The 17,700-nt window shown below is 46.7% G+C and overlaps 1 protein-coding gene across 22 annotated transcripts in view; it reads right to left on the bottom strand.

Annotated features, from left to right (window-relative positions):
- The window catches only part of ANKS1A (ankyrin repeat and sterile alpha motif domain containing 1A), a 1,080,152-nt gene that overhangs the window by 31,840 nt on the left and 1,030,612 nt on the right, over positions 1-17,700 (bottom strand). The gene's annotated exons all lie outside the window — the stretch shown is intronic.

Here is a 17,700-nt window from a genome sequence, read left to right as displayed (position 1 = left end):
ATGAAAGTTCACTGGTAGGAAGTGGGTCGCAGCACTAGGAGCACAGCTATTTATTTATTTCTATGAATTCACTTATCCTGTTGCTTTGCTTTAAAACTAATTTCAAGTAGAAGCTTCTATAAATACCCACAGATTTTCACTGGCTTAGAGATAACTTCTACAGAAACTTAATGTTGTACAGTCTCATTATCATCATAATAACTTTATTCGGAATATTTTTATCGATCCATAATAGTGCATAAAATGCGAAGAGAAAATATAATTTAGAAGAATAAAAACTTCTATCTATAGATCCAAAAAGTACATAAAACTCATTCATTAGTAGTTAGAACTTAATTAATAAATATCATCTTGTTTCCTTAAATTAAAAGAATTATTATCAGCCCAAAATCATCTTTCAATCAGCTTCATAGACTAGGTTATCTAAAAATGCATGCGATTTCCTTCTTTTTATAGCCAGGCTTATATATCCAGCAACAACTCGGCATACTAATTCATTATTGAGGGTATAAATAAAATTCATGGCATCCTTATAAAAGAAATGTTTTTTGCCATAAAGATTGGCCGTAAAAATATTCTCCTTATATCTCAATAAAACTTGCAGAACTGCATAAAATGCACCATGGACTGGGTAGTTTTCCCTTCACATGGACATCTGGAAACTATTTTCTGCCATCTTTCATGCACTGGAAAAGCCACCATTTCATGGACAGTGCCCAAACGTAACCTTGTCAGGTAAAATCTGTCCTGGGTATTTGTAACTTTAACTAGATATTCAGGTAGACCAAACGGCGTTATACTAGCCATATATCCGATTAAGCTTGATTTTTTCTCTTCTTTGCTAGTTCTTTGTTGGCTTTGTTTCTCCATGTAATTCTTTTTAATTTAATTTTTGCTGTATTGCAGAAAACCTGCGGGACTCATCACGGTTAGGTATTTATCGATTTCCTTCAACAGCTTATCCATATATGCTAGCCACGGGATTTTATTGAAATGTTCCAGTGCTAAGCAGTCCTTAATTATGTCCCTAGTGAACTTTGTTCCCTCCCTGCACCAGATGTTATGCCAAGAGCATAAAGCCCTTGTTTGTATTAGGTCGGCAATATACGATGCATCCAGTTCTTTATGCAGGAGATAAACGGATGTAGACCTTGGTACAGCCACCATATGACAGAATTTTCTTTTTTTTCTTCACAGGATTGGAATATATTTGCACTGGCATTACCCCATACTACAGAGCCATAGGTTGCTACTGGTAGGCATTTACTGCCATATAGTTTGAGCATATCGCAACTAGATCTACTGCCGATCTGGTTATAAAATCTGAAAATAGCCTCCATAGTTCCTATAAGTTTTAACTGGTCTATACGGGGCCCCCAATAACTATTAAGGAGAATAAAATGCCTAAATAGGAGAAACTTTGGACTTCTGTCAGATTATGTTCCCTCACACAGCAAGTCTTTTTCTAAGACCTACCCCGTCCGCAGACCATCACAAACATTTTAGTAAGATTTAATCATGTTTTTTTTTTGCTCCATGTAGGAAACAAAAGCTTCGACCAGTTGTTTTAGTCCATTTGCAGTTCTAGATATTAAGACTGCGTAGTCGGCATACAGGAGCAGCGGGGTTGGACAGGAGCCTATTTTCGGGGCAGCAGTGTTCAATTCTTGGAGAGTTTTGTCAATCCCATTAATGTATAAAGAGAAGAGAAGGGTTGCAATAACGCAGGCCTGCCTTATTCCCCATGACACCTTATTTGTACAGTCTCAAACATAACCCTTGCATTATCCATCCCATAGGTAGGGCATTTCAGGTTGGGGCATAAGATCATGCATACTAAGGAAGAGCAAAGCTTAGGGAAATTAAATCTTCATTGAGAACTAAAAACGTCCAGACAGGTAGGGGCTTCTTGATGATACTGTTCCTAAGTAGGAGAAAATGTGATAGAGAAGAATGTAAATGTAAATGTAAATGTATAGGCATTTATATAGCGCACTACTTACCCGTAGGGTCCCAAGGCGCTTCGACCGCTGCGAAACCCTTCCTGGCTTCCCTGAGAGATGGTCCCTTAATGGGTATCTCCAGGGTGAGATCAGGCATCCCCGGCGGTCTGGTGGGGCCGTTAGTGAAGATGAGGCAAGCTAATGCCCAGAGTTGCCGAGTGTGAACGCTGATCAGAGTGGGCACCGAGGCGAGAGAATTATCGAGTCCGCTGACCCTGGTCCAGAAACCTGCCGCGCCGGGAATCGAACCCTGGTCCCGGGCCGTCCTCTGCTCTCGGGTCTGCCGCCTCTAACCAGTGAGCCACACTACTTCACCTTTTCATTCTTTCACCAAGTTTCGAAGCAGACTATCTGCTTGGAGGTTGGATTTCGAACAATGTTAGCAGTCTGCGGACATGGTCATCAAATCTCTAGCTATTCTCCCAAATTAAGGATGTGGTCAATAATGGATCCTTTGTTCAGCATGGCGGTCACTGATCCCACTCACATCACCCAAGATGACAAGAAAACATCTTACATAGCATGGAAATAAGAAATTAGGTAGGAAACTTTGCTTTTACAAACGCCTCAAGAAGTTCAGGATGAGGTAAATATCACAAACAGCACTAGCATAATGGGCATACATGCTTTACTACACACGTAAGAAAACAAATGTAACTACTGTCCTCTACTGGGGCAAAATGAAAATGTATCTGCATCTGCAGTATTCCTTTATGGGTATGTTGATCATATACATAAATGTATTCCAACATGACTAGCTAGGTCAATGAGCTTTTCTACTGAAAAGCTAAATTTTTTGACAATGGAAAGCATTACAAAGACCACTGATTAATGACAACAGCATGTGGCTTTACCTTTTTCTCACCTACCCTTCATTAAAGCAACCATACAATTATCCTTCCGTAACAAAAATCCTAATTATCCACTCCAAGGCTGGAAAGGGCACATGGGTACCTACTAGGATTCACCTCGCCTAACTGTTCAACCGGTTGGATAATATCTTGACATTCACTTGACCAGATCAGGGCCTCAATTACCCATTTACCCTACAGCCATGCCCAAAAACACATTACACCTATTGTCTTAAAAATGGGAGAATGTAAAGCAGCGCTCCATTCCAACATAAGTAGGAGTCTAACCCAGTTGACAGCCTATCTGCTTCTTCCACCAATAGGTGCGATCGGCCCATTACAAAAGCCCCAAAGTACAATCAATCCTTCTAGGTGCTCTTCAATTTAGCCAGGCAGAACTGCAAGACCTAATCCCCCCCCCCCCCCACACAATTATACATCTTTTTCTTTTTAACTCTATTCAGTGTGCTTTTCTCCTCTCAGTTTACAGGACCATAACAGAAAAGATAATAATTTTGACCCAAAGGTTAGATTGAATATGCTACTTACCAGTATGCATCTGTTCTTGGCATGTAGGGCTGCTGACATTCATATCTATAGCATAGATCGCCGCCTAGTGTTGGGTCCATATGATTGCACATTGTTGTCCTGGAAGAGTCTTCGAAGTATCACGAGATAGGTGGCTCCTCCCCTGGACTACAGTGCGCATGGGCATCGACTCCATCCCCAGATTGTTTTTAGCCATTGTGGCAAAGATGGAGTGTAATAGTGTAAGCGATGGCCATGCTTAAGAGTAAATGCAAGAAAGTCTGCAGCCGCTACAGGCGCCGGGGAGGAGGGCGGGCGATATGAATGTCAGCAGCCCTACATGCCAAGAACAGATGCATACTGGTAAGTAGCATATTCAGTTCGAGGCATGTGGGCTGCTGAATTCATATCTATAGCATAGAATACATAGCAGTCCCTCCATTAACGGCGGCCGCCCGTGCCAGCTGCAGAAGTCTGAAATAGTGTTTTAAGAACAGCCTGTCCTACAGCTGCCTGCTGTTTGGAGTGTACATCTACGCAGTAATGCTTTGTAAATGTATGTGGCGTAGAACATGTGGCTGCTCTACAAATATCTGCTAAAGGAATATTACACAGGAACGCCATGGAGGCCCCCAACTTGCGGGTGGAGTGGGCTTTGGGGGGGGCCGTTAAGGTGCGCTTAGCCTTGTGATAGCAAATCTGAATACACTTAACGATTCACCTGGCTATTCCTGCTTTTGAAATGGGGTTGCCTTTGTGCTGGGCTGAGAAGGCAACAAAGAGCTGTTGTGTTTTTCTAAAATCTTTTGTTCTATCAATGTAGTACATCAACGCTCTTTTGACATCAAGAGTGTGGAGCATTCTTTCTGCTACTGTCTCAGGGTTCTGAAAGAATGCGGGCAGTTCGATGGTTTGATTGACATGAAACTGCGAAACCACCTTAGGAAGGAATTTGGGGTTAGTGCGCAGCACCACCCTGTTGGAATGAATCTGAATAAATGGCTCTTGTACGGTGAGCGCCTGCAGCTCACTAACACGTCGCAGAGACGTAATGGCAATGAGAAAAGCCACTTTCCATGTCAAGAACTGAATCTCACATGAATGTAGAGGCTCAAAAGGTTGGCCCATCCACCTGGTGAGGACCACATTGAGGTTCCATACAGGAGCTGGCGGGGTCCTGGGAGGGATGACCCGCTTTAGCCCTTCTAGGAAGGCTTTAATGGCAGGCACTCTAAAAACAGAGAGATGCTGCCTGTTTTGGAGATAAGCCGCTATGGCGGATAAGTGTATCCGAATGGAAGCATATGCTAGATTGCATTTGTAAAGATGTAACAAATAGCAGATGATGTTAGGAATGGATGCATCCAGCGGGTTGATCTTGTGTTCTGTACAGTAAATGACAAACCGCTTCCATTTCGCTGCATAGCAAGCTCTGGTAGTGGGCTTCCTTGCCTCCCGGATGATGTCCATGCATTCAGGAGGCAAGTCAAGGTAGCCAAACTCTAAGACCTCAGGAGCCAGATCGCCAGATTGAGCTGTTGCGGATCTGGATGCTGAATGTCGCCATGGTTCTGCGTCAAAAGCCTGGGTGTGAGGGGCAGTCTTTGATGCGGTACCACGGAGAGTTCTAGAAACGTGGTGTACCATGGTTGGCATGCCCACGTCGGAGCAACCAGGATGAGTGTCATCGAGTGCTGCTTTAGCTTTCTTGCCACCAGCGGTATGAGAGGTGCTGGGGGAAAAGCGTACGCAAATCTGCCTGACCAGTTCATCCATATCGCATTGCCCTGGGACTGTATGTGAGGGAACCTGGCGGCAAAGCTTTGGCATTTTGCGTTTTCCCTTGTGGCAAACAGGTCTATCTCCGGATGACCCCACTGCTGGAAGTACGGGCGGAGTACAGATGGATGTAACTCCCACTCGTGCATCTGGTGGCTGAACCTGCTGAGCAGGTCCGCCATCTGATTGTCCTTGCCCGGGAGGTGTTCCGCCATGAGGAAGATGTTCCTCTGAATGGCCCACTTCCACATGCTCTGAGCCAGATGAGACAACTGTGGAGAGTGTGTACTCCCTGTTTTTGGATGTAGTACATGGCTGTCATGTTGTACGTCCGGATCAACACGACTTTGTTGCACAGATGCACTTTGAAGGACTTGAGTGCCAAGAAGATTGCCATCAGTTCTAGGTAGTTGATGTGCATCCTCTTTTGTTGCGTCGTCCATAGTCCCTGCACTGTGTAGTGGAGCACATGAGCTCCCCATCCCTGGAGAGATGCGTCCGTTGTCAGTATAATCTGTGGCACAGGCTCTTGGAACGGTCGGCCCTTGCAAAGGTTGTGTGGAGTCCACCAATGCAGAGAGTTGAATGCCCGACCGGTCACCAACACTAGGTCTTTCAACTGTCCTTGAGCCTGAGTCCACTGATGAGCCAAGCATTCTTGGAGCGGACGCATATGTAGCCTCGCGTGCGGGACTATGAAGATGCAGGAGGCCATCATGCCTATCAACTGCATGAACACTCTCGCTGAAAGGGAGTGTTGCGGTCTGAACTTCTGGATTAGCGACTGTATGTTGTCGATCCTCACTGAGTTCGGCTGAGCCGTGGCCGCTAGAGTATCTATCGTCGCGCCCAAATACTGCCGCACATGGGCCGGCTGAAGGTGCGACTTTGGATAGTTCAGTGAAAAACCCAGACTGTGAAGAAGGTGAATGGTGTGGGACATGTCGGCGGCGCACTGCCGGGCTGACTTTGCCCGAACCAGCCAGTCGTCCAGATAAGGATAGGCATGGACGTTTTGTCTCCTGAGGTGCGCCGCCACTGTCGCCAGACATTTCGTGAACACTCTGGGGGCTGTGGTCACCCCGAAAGGAAGGACCTTGAAATGGTAATGCCTGTTCTGTATAGTGAACCTGAGGTATTTCCTGTGGGATGGATAGAGTGGGATGTGAAAGTAAGCATCCTTGAGATCCAAGGTTGCGAGGAAGTCTCCCTGATTTAGCAATGGAAGAACCTGCTGCAGTGTTAGCATGTGGAAGTGTTCTGAGAGAATGTACTGGTTTAGGGGCCGTAGATCCAGAATAGGTCTGAGGGACCCGTCCTCCTTCGGGATTAAGAAGTACAGGGAATAAACCCCTGTGCCTTCTTCCTCCACTGGCACGAGCTCGATTGCTCCTTTTTGCAGCATGACAAGAACCTCCTGCTGCAATAAGTGCAAATGCTCTGTGGACATAGGACGTTGTCTTGGTGGTATGTTGGGTGGAGTGGATGTGAGCTCCAAACAATAACCGAACTGGATAAGTTTCCTGACCCACCTGTCTGTAGTGATGTTCTTCCAGACTGGCAGGAACTGCTGGAGTCTCCCCCCGACAGATGTTGTATGGTCGGGGGGCAGTGACAGGGAGTCACTGTTTGTTGGTGGCGGAGGAACGGGAGTTGTTGTTGCCTCTGCCTCTGCCCTTGGTGCTGTTGCCGCAATATCCTCCTCTACTCTGCTTGGTGTAAGAGGATTGCGCACCACTTTTGTTGAATTGTGTTTGTTGCGACATTTGGCCCCTGGAAACACCCCTATTGCCTGAGCGACGAAAAGTGTTCCCCCGAAACTGTTGGGATTGGAGTGCCCCCATGGACTTGGCAGTCTCGGTATCCTTTTTTATTTTTTCCAGGGTGGTATCCACCTCAGGACCAAATAATCTGTCAGGGTTTACCGGCTGATTAAGGATGGTAGTTTGTATCTCCGGCTTAAACCCGGAGATCCTGAGCCATGCCTGACGTCTTAGCATCACACTGGTGTTAATTGCCCTAGCTGCAGTGTCCGCAACATCTAGTGCACATTTGATGGAAGCGTTGGAGATGAGCTTCCCCTCCTGGATAAGCATCTCCTCTGCCTCCTTATATTGATCTGGCAGATGCTGCAACAGGGTCTCTAGGGTGTCGTAGTGTGCCCTGTCGTATCTAGCCAATAGTGCTTGCGTGTTTGAGATACGCCAGATATTGGCGGCCTGAGCTGCTACCCTCTTTCCTGATGCCTCCAGCACTTTAGATTCTTTGTCTGGGGGAGGAGCTTCACCGGTGGTTTGTGAATTCGCCCTCTTGCGAGCATTAGAGACCACCAGAGAGTCTAACGGCAACTGGCCCTTGATGTAGGTTGGGTCGCCAGGTGCCGGTCTGTATTTTTTCTCAATCCTAGGGTTGACGACTCTTGAGCGTGTGGGTTCCTTAAAAATGTCTCCAGCATGCTTAAGGACCCCTTCAACATTGGAAGAGTTTTAACAGTTTTTTCTGCAGTGGAGAAAGTATCAAAGAGGAAGTCCACCTCCACAGGGTCAGCATGCATTTCAACATCGTGGTTTTTAGCTGCCCTTTCAATTAAAGCATTAAAAGCAGCAGAATCCTCAGTGGGAGAGGTCTTGACGTTGTAGACCTGAGGGTCAAGGACGGTGTGCTGATCCCCTTGTTCACCTGCCTATACCCATGAGTCCCGTTGTTCATCAGGGTCTGTGTTGGCAGGAAAATTGTATTCCTCGTCCTGCTCCCCTGCATCCTCTCCATCAGAGTAAGTGGGTGAGGGTGTTGCAATTGTGTGAGTCTGAGGAACTATTGGTTCGACCAGCACTGGTGTCTCTGAAGCAGGTCTTTTGCGCTTTAGAGGTATGACATAGGACTCCAAAGGCTGTGATGCCGTGAATTTCCTCTTGTAAATCATAAGCTTCCCGGTGTCGGCATCGATGAAATGCTCCGACTGCTCTTCCATTAAAGGAAGTCGATGCTCCAAACCCTCGGGCTGGCGAGTGTGCTTTGGCACCACAGAGTCCTTGGGCACCGACCGCGGCGCGAAGGCCTTCGGCGCCACCTTCGGCGGCAACGTGAAGAGTATCGGCGTCGAAGTCTTTGGCGGTGGGACAGCCTGCTTCAGGGTGGAAGGTGTCTTCGCTTCCGGCGCTGAAGCCTTGTCCCTAATCCGCTTGAGGGAGTCCGAGACCTGCTTCGTAAAGGAAGCGGACGGTTTCGTCGACCCGACAGTAGACCTCGGGCCACCCTTCGAGGGAGACCCGAGCGTCGTTGACTTCGGCTTTTGTGGTCGAGACGTAGGAGCATCCTTCTCAGGGGCGCTACGATCTCTGTCCCCGGCCGTTGATGTCGACGACGCCGGTTTCGGATCGGCGGCCTTGACTACTGGCGTCGGGGTCCCAGCCTTCGGCTGGACGACCTTGCCTGGCTTCGGTTCGACGGCCTTCTTGGGCTTCGGCTCGACGACCTTGCCTGACTCTGATGCGACGGCCTTCTTAGTCTTCGGCTCGACGGTCGTGCTGGACTCCGAGTCGACGGCCTTCGTGGGTTTCGGCACGACGACCTTGACCAATGTCGGCACCTTGATAGGGTCTATGGTTTTCTTCGGCTTCGATTGCCCCGATACCTCGGGAGTCGATGGAGCAGACGTCTTCGGTTTCGATGGCGCCTCGGCCATCTTTGTTTTTGTCGACACCGATGGATTCAGTTTCGGTTTCGACAATGGCGGCTCCGCCGAAGTGTCCGTAGCCGTGCCGGAAGGCGGGGCCGTGGATGTTGGTATAAGGTCTTGGGTAAGGCCATGTGGCGATCCCTCGACCTGGGCCTTTGTAATTGTTCGAACGGGGCATAGCTCGTCCTCTGAGCTATCTTCCATGGCCCCATAGGCCTCGTCGTCGTCCCCTACCTCGTCGACGACTTCTACTTCTTGGCCTTCGACATCCGCTTGATAGTCGCATTCGATGTCCACCGTTGGAGGTGAAATCTGCATTTGAACTTGTCGTCCGTCTTCGTCGTCAAAGATGTCCACTGGTGCCGGGGCCGAGCGCCGGGCCTCGAGGCGCGCCACGCGCCGAAGGCGAATCGTCTTCTTGGAACGAAACCTGGAGCAGGCCATACAGCTTGCTTCGTCGTGGTCCGGCGACAGGCACTTGTTGCAGACTGGATGGACATCAATGTGTGGATACTTCGATACACACACAGGACATTTCTTGAACGGACTCCGTTCCATGCCGTCGAAAGTCTTGCTGCGTCGACTGGGCCTCGATCACCGAAGAGTCACCCGACTCCCAGGATATCCGACTCTAAAGAGTCGGAACTGAACGTGGACCGAACGCAAACAATACCGACGGTTCGAAAAAGGCCTTCTGGCCTCGAAAAAGTTTTATGTCGATTCCGACTGGAGATAACGAAATTACATCCGAACCCAATGGCGGAAAAAAACAATCTGGGGATGGAGTCGATGACCATGCGCACTGTAGTCCAGAGGAGCCACCTATCTCGTGATACTTCAAAGACTCTTCCAGGACAACAATGTGCAATCATCCGGACCCAACACTAGGCGGCGATCTATGCTATAGATATGAATTCAGCAGCCCACATGCCTCGAACATTCCTTTCCCCTTTATTACATTACAAATGCATCCATAATCTTCATCTGACACTGAGCATGATGTCAACTCCTCCAATCCCATCAATATACCTGTACAAGAGAGTCACTTAGGTATAAAATCTCTTTCAATGTAAAGGGAATACTAAGCTATATACAACTTAAAATTCGGAGCCAAGCAATCTCAAAAACTGTGTAGGCTCTCCCAACGCGCCACTTTGAGAACTCTGAGCTAGCATCGCCTCATGAATTTTTCTACAATTTTCAAGAAGAATGTGCCCTGCTGTATATGATGGAAGTGTACTCATATTCTCTTTTTTAATTAGCTTCCACCTCGAGTTTTATTACCACCTCTCCACTGTACAGCTATTTGATGTCGTTTTTTAAAAACAGAAGTTTCATTTTCAAGCATGACCACTTCAGCATTGAGGTTTAGTCTTCCCCTTGAATTTTTTTTTGTTTGATCTGTTTATTAAGTTTTGTGTATAGACAATACAATAGCAGACCACTGTAAATCACATCATAATTAGAATGCAACTGGGAGATGTAATTAGGCATGGTGTTAACTCAGTGAGATGAGTACATCGGAGTATGTCTCTCAAAGGTTCAAAGTTGTCAAGCAATAAAGAAACAATTCTAGACAAAGTTTCTGCTGCTGAAGTGTAATAAGATGTCCAATTTGCTTGTTTAATACACAGCAATCCCAACAGCAACAATGTATGTTAATGGCATTAAACTTGCTTATCGCTTATCAAAATATAACAATCAAAAACTGAAATACATAAAAAGAAAATAACGTGTCGCAACTTCGAAGGTCCCTGGCCCACTATCCTGGTCCCAGCTATCCTCAGTCACAGCAAAATAGACAATCAACTTCGTATTCATCATGCAGTATACAGAATCACAGTGCTGGTTGCAGCTTCAAGTGGTATGCTGGTGCACCTCTGAGGTTGAGCAAGGGGTCAGCGGCATCATGTGTTTCCATAACAATAAAATACAATGATCCAGCACTCCACTCAGAGAAAGGTAACAATGAATAAAATTTCACAAAAATTATAATCCATTCAGCATGTCTTTATATAAATGTTCTTTATTCAAATTCTTCTTGAGAATCAGACGACCGTAGAGGTCTGGAGATCAGACAGAATGGCGGTCCAATTAGAGGAGAAAATGGGGTATATGTGGAGTCCCAGGATATCTTCCCTATGTAATCTTCCCTATGTAGGGATACACCCTTTGCCCTAGCCCAGATGGTAATAGAGCATGACCAAGCATCTACCGACCGCGGCTATGAGACATCTAGCCCTGGCTAATCAGTCGCTTGGCTACCAATAAGCCCAGATGAATAAAATGGGTGATTGCTCTGTGCTTCTTGTCCCTTGGGAAAATAAAGCCCTACCAAGGAAACACCCAGGTATGTGATAGTTGTCTCCCTGTGCAGGTAACCAGATGACGAGTCCCTTCATGCCATTAATGATGCAGTGAGAGACATGCCCACAGCATGAGGAGAATATCAGCGCCTACTTGATCACAGCGAGAGTAGTCAGCATCTGTCGAACAGAAACAACAGATGATTTTACCAGGAGTGAGGTAAACCCTGTGTATGATATAAAACTGTATCAGACTAAACCTGCCATTTTGGGGATGTAGGTAGGGCCTGCTAAAAAAGAATCTCCCCTTCTTTTGAAGTGCAGGAGTGAGTTAAGTCATTCTTCGAGTGTTGTTGAAACAAGGTCAGTGGTGTAACGGCATGCACCCGGAGCGAATCAGCAAAACAGCGGGTAAGAAGTTCTCCCGTTCCCATGACATGAAGATATTGAACTGTAAGGTGCAGTGGAGGCTCTTTTGAGATGTCTTCGTAGTGCCTCAACCCATGAATTATAGCTAATACAATGTTCCAGGGGCAGCCCCTCTTCTTGCATCAAGGTATCATGTGAAAGGAGTATTCCATCGCAGTATAAATCACCAAGTTTGTGGAGGTTCACTGCTGCCAAGATGCCAAATCCGCTGCAGAGATAATCCTGCAACCCGTGGGTGCACTCTGCAGCGGGATTACAGGGGTGTAGCGTGTTTAGTAAGATATAGCAACCGTGCACCACACGTAATAGTACGGGACGAGGCTGGGGGCCCTTAGTGTCTGCAAGGTGTAGTCCTGCCATCCAGCGAGCCAACCACTGGAGCTGGGATGCTAGGCAATAGCGCTCGTAGTTAGGCACCACCATCCCTCACTAATCAGTTGGTAAATACAGTTTTAAGAGGGCCACACTACATCGAGATTTATTCTATAGTATGGCAGTATCTGTCTTTCAAGAGGTCGAAAAAAGAATGTAGTAATATACAGTGGTAAATTAGTAAAATAATAGAGGAGGCAGGGAAGCACCACCATTTTCAAATAGGCATTGTGCCCAGCCACTGATAACAAGAGTATCTTCAAAAGGATAGCTGGGAGGACAAGAGGGTGATGGTCCGTGTAAGATTATCGTCAAACAGATATTGGTCTTTATGATAAACCCTGATGCCTAAATAGCGGAACATGGTCGGTTGCCAAGTCATATGTGTTCCATTGATTGCGAGTGCTGGGTCTGGCTAGGTAGGAACACATGTGAACAAACAGGATTTTCCCCAATATACACATATTCCAGATAAGTATGCAAACATCTCTAGGAGATGGGGCATCTCATCCGGGGCAGAATGGACATCCCTAATGCACAATAGGAAATTGTCTTCGTACAGCGATATGGCATGCACTCCATCACTCATTGGTATAACTCCGGTCCGAGCCAATTAGCACATGGCAAAGGCCAGTGGTTCTATTGCCAGGGAGAAAGGTAAGGGGGCAACCCTGTCTAGTGCACATACAAACCTGCACCGGTTTGGAAACAAGATTCCCTGTCTTGACCATCAATGCCGGCCGTTCATAGAGGAATTGCACCAAATGGAGATATTGGGGTCCAATGCCATATCGCTGAAGGACTTCCATTAAGTAGGCCCATTTAAGGGTGTCAAATGCCTTTTCAAAATCTAGTACCAGGCATACCGATCTGGGTCAGGATTGCGGGGCATAACAGAAGAGTCGAAAAAGGCATCATATATTAAACGAAGTGGCATGGGCCAGGACAAATCCATTTTGGTCTGCATGTATCAGAAAGGCACTGAAGGCACCAATCTCTCCACCAGTTTCCTAGCTAGTTTTTAGTATTCTGTGTTTGATAACGCCAAGGGTTAATAGGAACCCAACATAGTGTGGTCCTCGTCAGGGTGTGGAAGAGAGACAAGTGTGGCCTCAAAGGGAGTCAGGAAAGTTGGAAGACAAAAGCGCCTTGTCGTACACACCTTGAAGGCGAGGAACCAGAAGTTCTGCATAGGCCTTGTATAATTGAGTTGGCAGACCGTCTGGGCCTGGTGATTTCCCGGTGGCAAGGGTCCAAATATGGCCCAGATTTCTGCAGGGGAGATGGGACCATCTATGTCGGAACAGGTCCATAGTCAAATGAGGAAAGTTCAGCTTGGCAAGAAGGAATCAATGTCTAATGTGGGTGCCAATAGGGTCGATCGGTATAGTAAGGTGCAATGGTGGAACATCTCAACATGAATTGCTCGTTGTGTGTAAAGAAGGGTGCCTCCGGTCGACCTCAACACAGCTATTGGATGCACTGTCTGCTCCTACTGGATAAGTCATGCAGGAAGAGGACCAGGATGGTCCGCAGTAGTATTTACTCTAGCCTCGTAGTTCAAAATCATAAGCGCTCAAGCAGAGCTACATGTTCACCCATGGCTCACTCAAGGTCAGATGTGCACGACGGCTCAACTGCAGTGCGGGACTCTAGCGCCAGGATGTCCCTCTCTATCTGAGACACCTTGCCCTCTATCTGCTTTCGCATGCCACTCACCAGACCTAGACTGTGTTCCTTAGTGTCACCTTCAGTGCATCCCATTCTCTTAAAGTCGAAGAGGCCGTGTCCATATCCAGATCAAAGTATTCTTACATAGTAGAACCCAAGGATGTTTGGAAGACATGGTCTTCTAAAACAGTGGTCTGCAGGCACCAGGTGGAGCTCGAAGAAGGCCTGGTATCCTAAGCGAGCTACAAGTATTGTGGGTTATTGACATAATGTGTGTGACCCAAATAATCTATGTGAAAGAGGGAAATAAATTAAGAGTACATAACAACCAATCTATCCAGACATGTGGCTTGTGTGGGTGGGGGTAGAAGGAATATATATGGGTAGATGTGTTATGCGTCCTCCAGACATCAGCAAGGTGCCAGTGACTTAGCCAATCCTGCAGTGCTAATGCATTTGTAGAGGCTGACCTGCGTGGCGGGAGAGGGAAGGAGCAGTCCAAACTAGCATCTAGGACATTATTGAAGTCTCCTTCTAAAAGCCACAGAAGACCACAACATCCGGAAAGAGTTAGAGAGATCAACCGTAAGATGGAGCCCTGATTGGTGTTAGGTGCATAAATGTTTCCTAACATTAGAAGATGCCCATCTAGCTTGCCCTTGATAAAGATGTAGTGACCCTCGCCATTTATCGCAACCTCCTTCGCCTGAAAAGAACTTCCAATCCTGACCCAGATTTATACCCCACAGGCATATGAAGAGAACATTTTAGTGAATACTTGCCCGCTCCACCTACGTTGCAGTCTAGTCACCTCAGGCATTTATAAATAAATAAATAAATAAATGTTAAACGCGGCTCCTGTAGCAGTGCTATATTGACAGCGCAGTATTGGAGGTAAAAAATAGACTGTATCTGTGGGATGGAGTATGCATATCTTGCACGTTCCACATTATAATGTTAAGGTGGGTCACGATGCAACTGGGTGAGAGTGTAATCAGTAATTTGGCCTAAGAGAGCGCTTGGTAACACGCTCAGGAGCAGGGTAGAGACCCACCAGCAGACAAGTGCTGCTAAACAATAACAACAAAGAGCTTTAACTAAAAGCCAACAAGGCTTCTCTACAATACTGTAGAAGCAGACTCCTGGATAAGGCTGCCCAAACTCGGACACTAACTATGACAAAGGTAATAAACCCAAAAGGTATAGGAAAGGGAGTGTGAAGACGGAAAGACAAGCATCCATCATTCCCATTAAGATGAGAGCCTCATCAGCGCTTTCCTTTAGTTAGCCACCAACACATCCTTTTTCACAATGAAAGGAAGTGCATATCTATCAGTACTATCAGACCTGATTCCAACAGATCCAGGAGCCACCAAGGACATAGGGCGTCACATATGAGAAAAAATGAATGGAAATTAACAATAAGAAAAACAGCGCACTTTAGACACATTTTTGCAATATTCAAATGTATAACTAAGTTATAATTGGTGAAAAGGTCATATTATGGCATCCTACGCCTGAGGGGCGATAACAGACAGAGTCACCGAGTAAGTTTCAGATAGGTATGCTGCAGAGCATACCTCGTCCTTTGCAGACACCACCTCCTGATCAGATCCCACTGCTGCATCGCTAATCCGCACTGCTTCCTGGATAACCCGTCGTCGTTCTGAGATAATCTGCTCCAGGTTGGGGAGCTGCAGGGCCAGGAGAGCACCAGTCCCAAGCATCCTGCGGCGTGTCAAACAATCTCGTTTTGTCAGAAGTCACCACACATAACCTGGTGGGAAACAGCAGGGAGTATTTCATGTTCAGTTCTTGGAGGCGCTGCTTCATGGCTAGGAAAGAGCTGCACAGTCACACCAACAGTGTAGTCTGGGAAGAACATTACTTGCGCGTTCTCCTCCTTAATGTCCAGCAGTTTACTGGTGCACTGAAGTCAGTTCATTTTCAGACTTTACACACCAGGAGTGTGGAGCCACAATGAAGATTGAGAACTTGTGTGAAATTCTAAGGCCCTTAGAAGGATGACTCTTACACTATAATCAGCTCACAGAGGGGAGAGGATGAGAGTGCTGGTAAGAAATCTGCAGCTACATAAAGTCTCTACCAGATAAGGCGTTACCAAAGGCAAGTAACTTGTTCATCTGGTAGAGACTTTTAGTCACAGATTCCTTACCTTAGAATAGATATCCAAGCAGTACCTCCCCAGAGGTAGGTCTGCAAATCAGTTTTAAACAAAAACCAGGAAGTCGCGAAGACCTAATGTCGTTAAGATGTCCAGGACTGGGACTCTGCGGGCTAACCCAGTGGTGGCAGCTTTAGCTCTGGTGGAAAGAGCAAGCAATCCCTCAGGGGTCTGCTTCTTGGCCAATGCATAGGAGATTTAACATAGTAATGTTTTGATCTGAATGGAAGGGAGTCACAACCTTGGAAAGAAAAGAGGTATGTGTCTGGAACCAACTTTTCCGAGTAAAAGGTGGTGTAGGGAGTGTGTGCCGAGAGTGCCTGCAATTCGGTTGACCCTCCTGGTCAATGTTATGGCCACCAGAAAGGCAGTCTTGATGATCACTAACCTGAAGAGGGCAATTGTACAGAGGCTCAAAAGGTGTGCACATTAAAAAAGGCCCAACAAGGTTTAAATCCCACTGCGACATGAGGAATGGCCGGGGGGGGGGGGGGGGGGGAGAACATATGTTGTATACCCCTGAGAAACCTTGCCACGACAGGTGACGAACAAAGAAGGTAGGTCTGGCAACCACAAACATGCTGAAATGGCCGACAAACTTTAACCGTGCCCTGAAAGAACTTTGATAGGCCAAATATAGAACAAGCAGAAGAACCTGAGAGAGAGGTGCAGAAATTGGAACAATGTTCCTAGAAGCACACCATGCAGCGGCGTCACTAGGGTTGGTGTCACCCAGTGCCCTAACTCATGGTGTCACCCCCTCACGATTGACCCCATGGACCTCCTCCGAATCCACCAGAGTCGCGGCATAACTTAATACTGCGTGTGACATGGAATTATGCGCCAGGAGACGGCCAAATTTTGCAGCCGGTTTGAGCAAATTATGTGGTAAAAAGACCAATTGTGCGGCATGATGCGGCACATTTTTAAAAACAATCACTTATTTAAGATTTTTTTTTACTTGGTAACACTGGGAATTGGTCGCACCTCAGTACCAGTTTAACACCAAGATAGATATGGCAATAAGCAACAGAAAGGTGACCAGTCCCGTTTTATAAACTGTCTTTCAGTGCGCACAGCACTACTTGTTGCATTTTTTAACATCTTTTGAACCGTTTGAGCTAGAAATGTAAAAACTGGGGGGTAAAATCTTCACATTATAGATTATGCGTCAAACTAATTATGCATAAATCGCTGCGTCCGCACAAACCCACAATTCCAGTGGCCGTGCCTACATGCTAACATGTCCTATTCGAGTATGGTGCATGTACCTGCCCTAATATGTCATGATGTGAATTCATCAGGGTAAACAGGTACAGTTTGCAATCTGATCTGATAACATTTTAAAGGTGTCTGATCTCTGACCCCAGGAAGATATTCTGCTAAAACCGGCAAGAGACCGGTGTTGTGTTGTAAACAACTTTGCAATATTTTATGAGGCAAGCAAGTCAAGTTCCACAGCTCTGCGTCGGCAGTTACGTAAACGTGGAGAATATATATATACTGGGATATCCGAGAGCTCACCTGGGAATCCGGCATGAAGTAAGGCTGCTGTGGAGTAATTGTACCCCACGCCTGGCAAATATGGATCTACAGTCCTGCCTCTGCTAAATGGACTTTCCGGATTTCGAGGTTGGTGCAGTACAGGGAGCAGAGGAGGTTTCTGCATTGCCGACAAACAGATGACAACTGCCCGCATATTCTACCTACCCCCGTCGCAGTGCCAGACCAGCCCACAGCATTCTGGGACTTGTAGGTTGGAAGCACTGGGCATCCCACTACACTTGACAATCAGCGAATCACATCTTGAGCTGTTCGGGGGGCGGAGCTTGTTTGCACCTGGCAGGAGGGAACAAGGTATTTCACCGGCATTCTTCCCTACATCCTGCTGAAACCA

The sequence above is a fragment of the Lissotriton helveticus genome, chromosome 5_1, assembly GCF_964261635.1.
Source record: "Lissotriton helveticus chromosome 5_1, aLisHel1.1, whole genome shotgun sequence".
Classification (NCBI taxonomy): Eukaryota; Metazoa; Chordata; class Amphibia; order Caudata; family Salamandridae; genus Lissotriton; species Lissotriton helveticus.
Note: the sequence above shows the minus strand (reverse complement) of the source record. Positions and strands in the feature narration are given on the sequence as shown.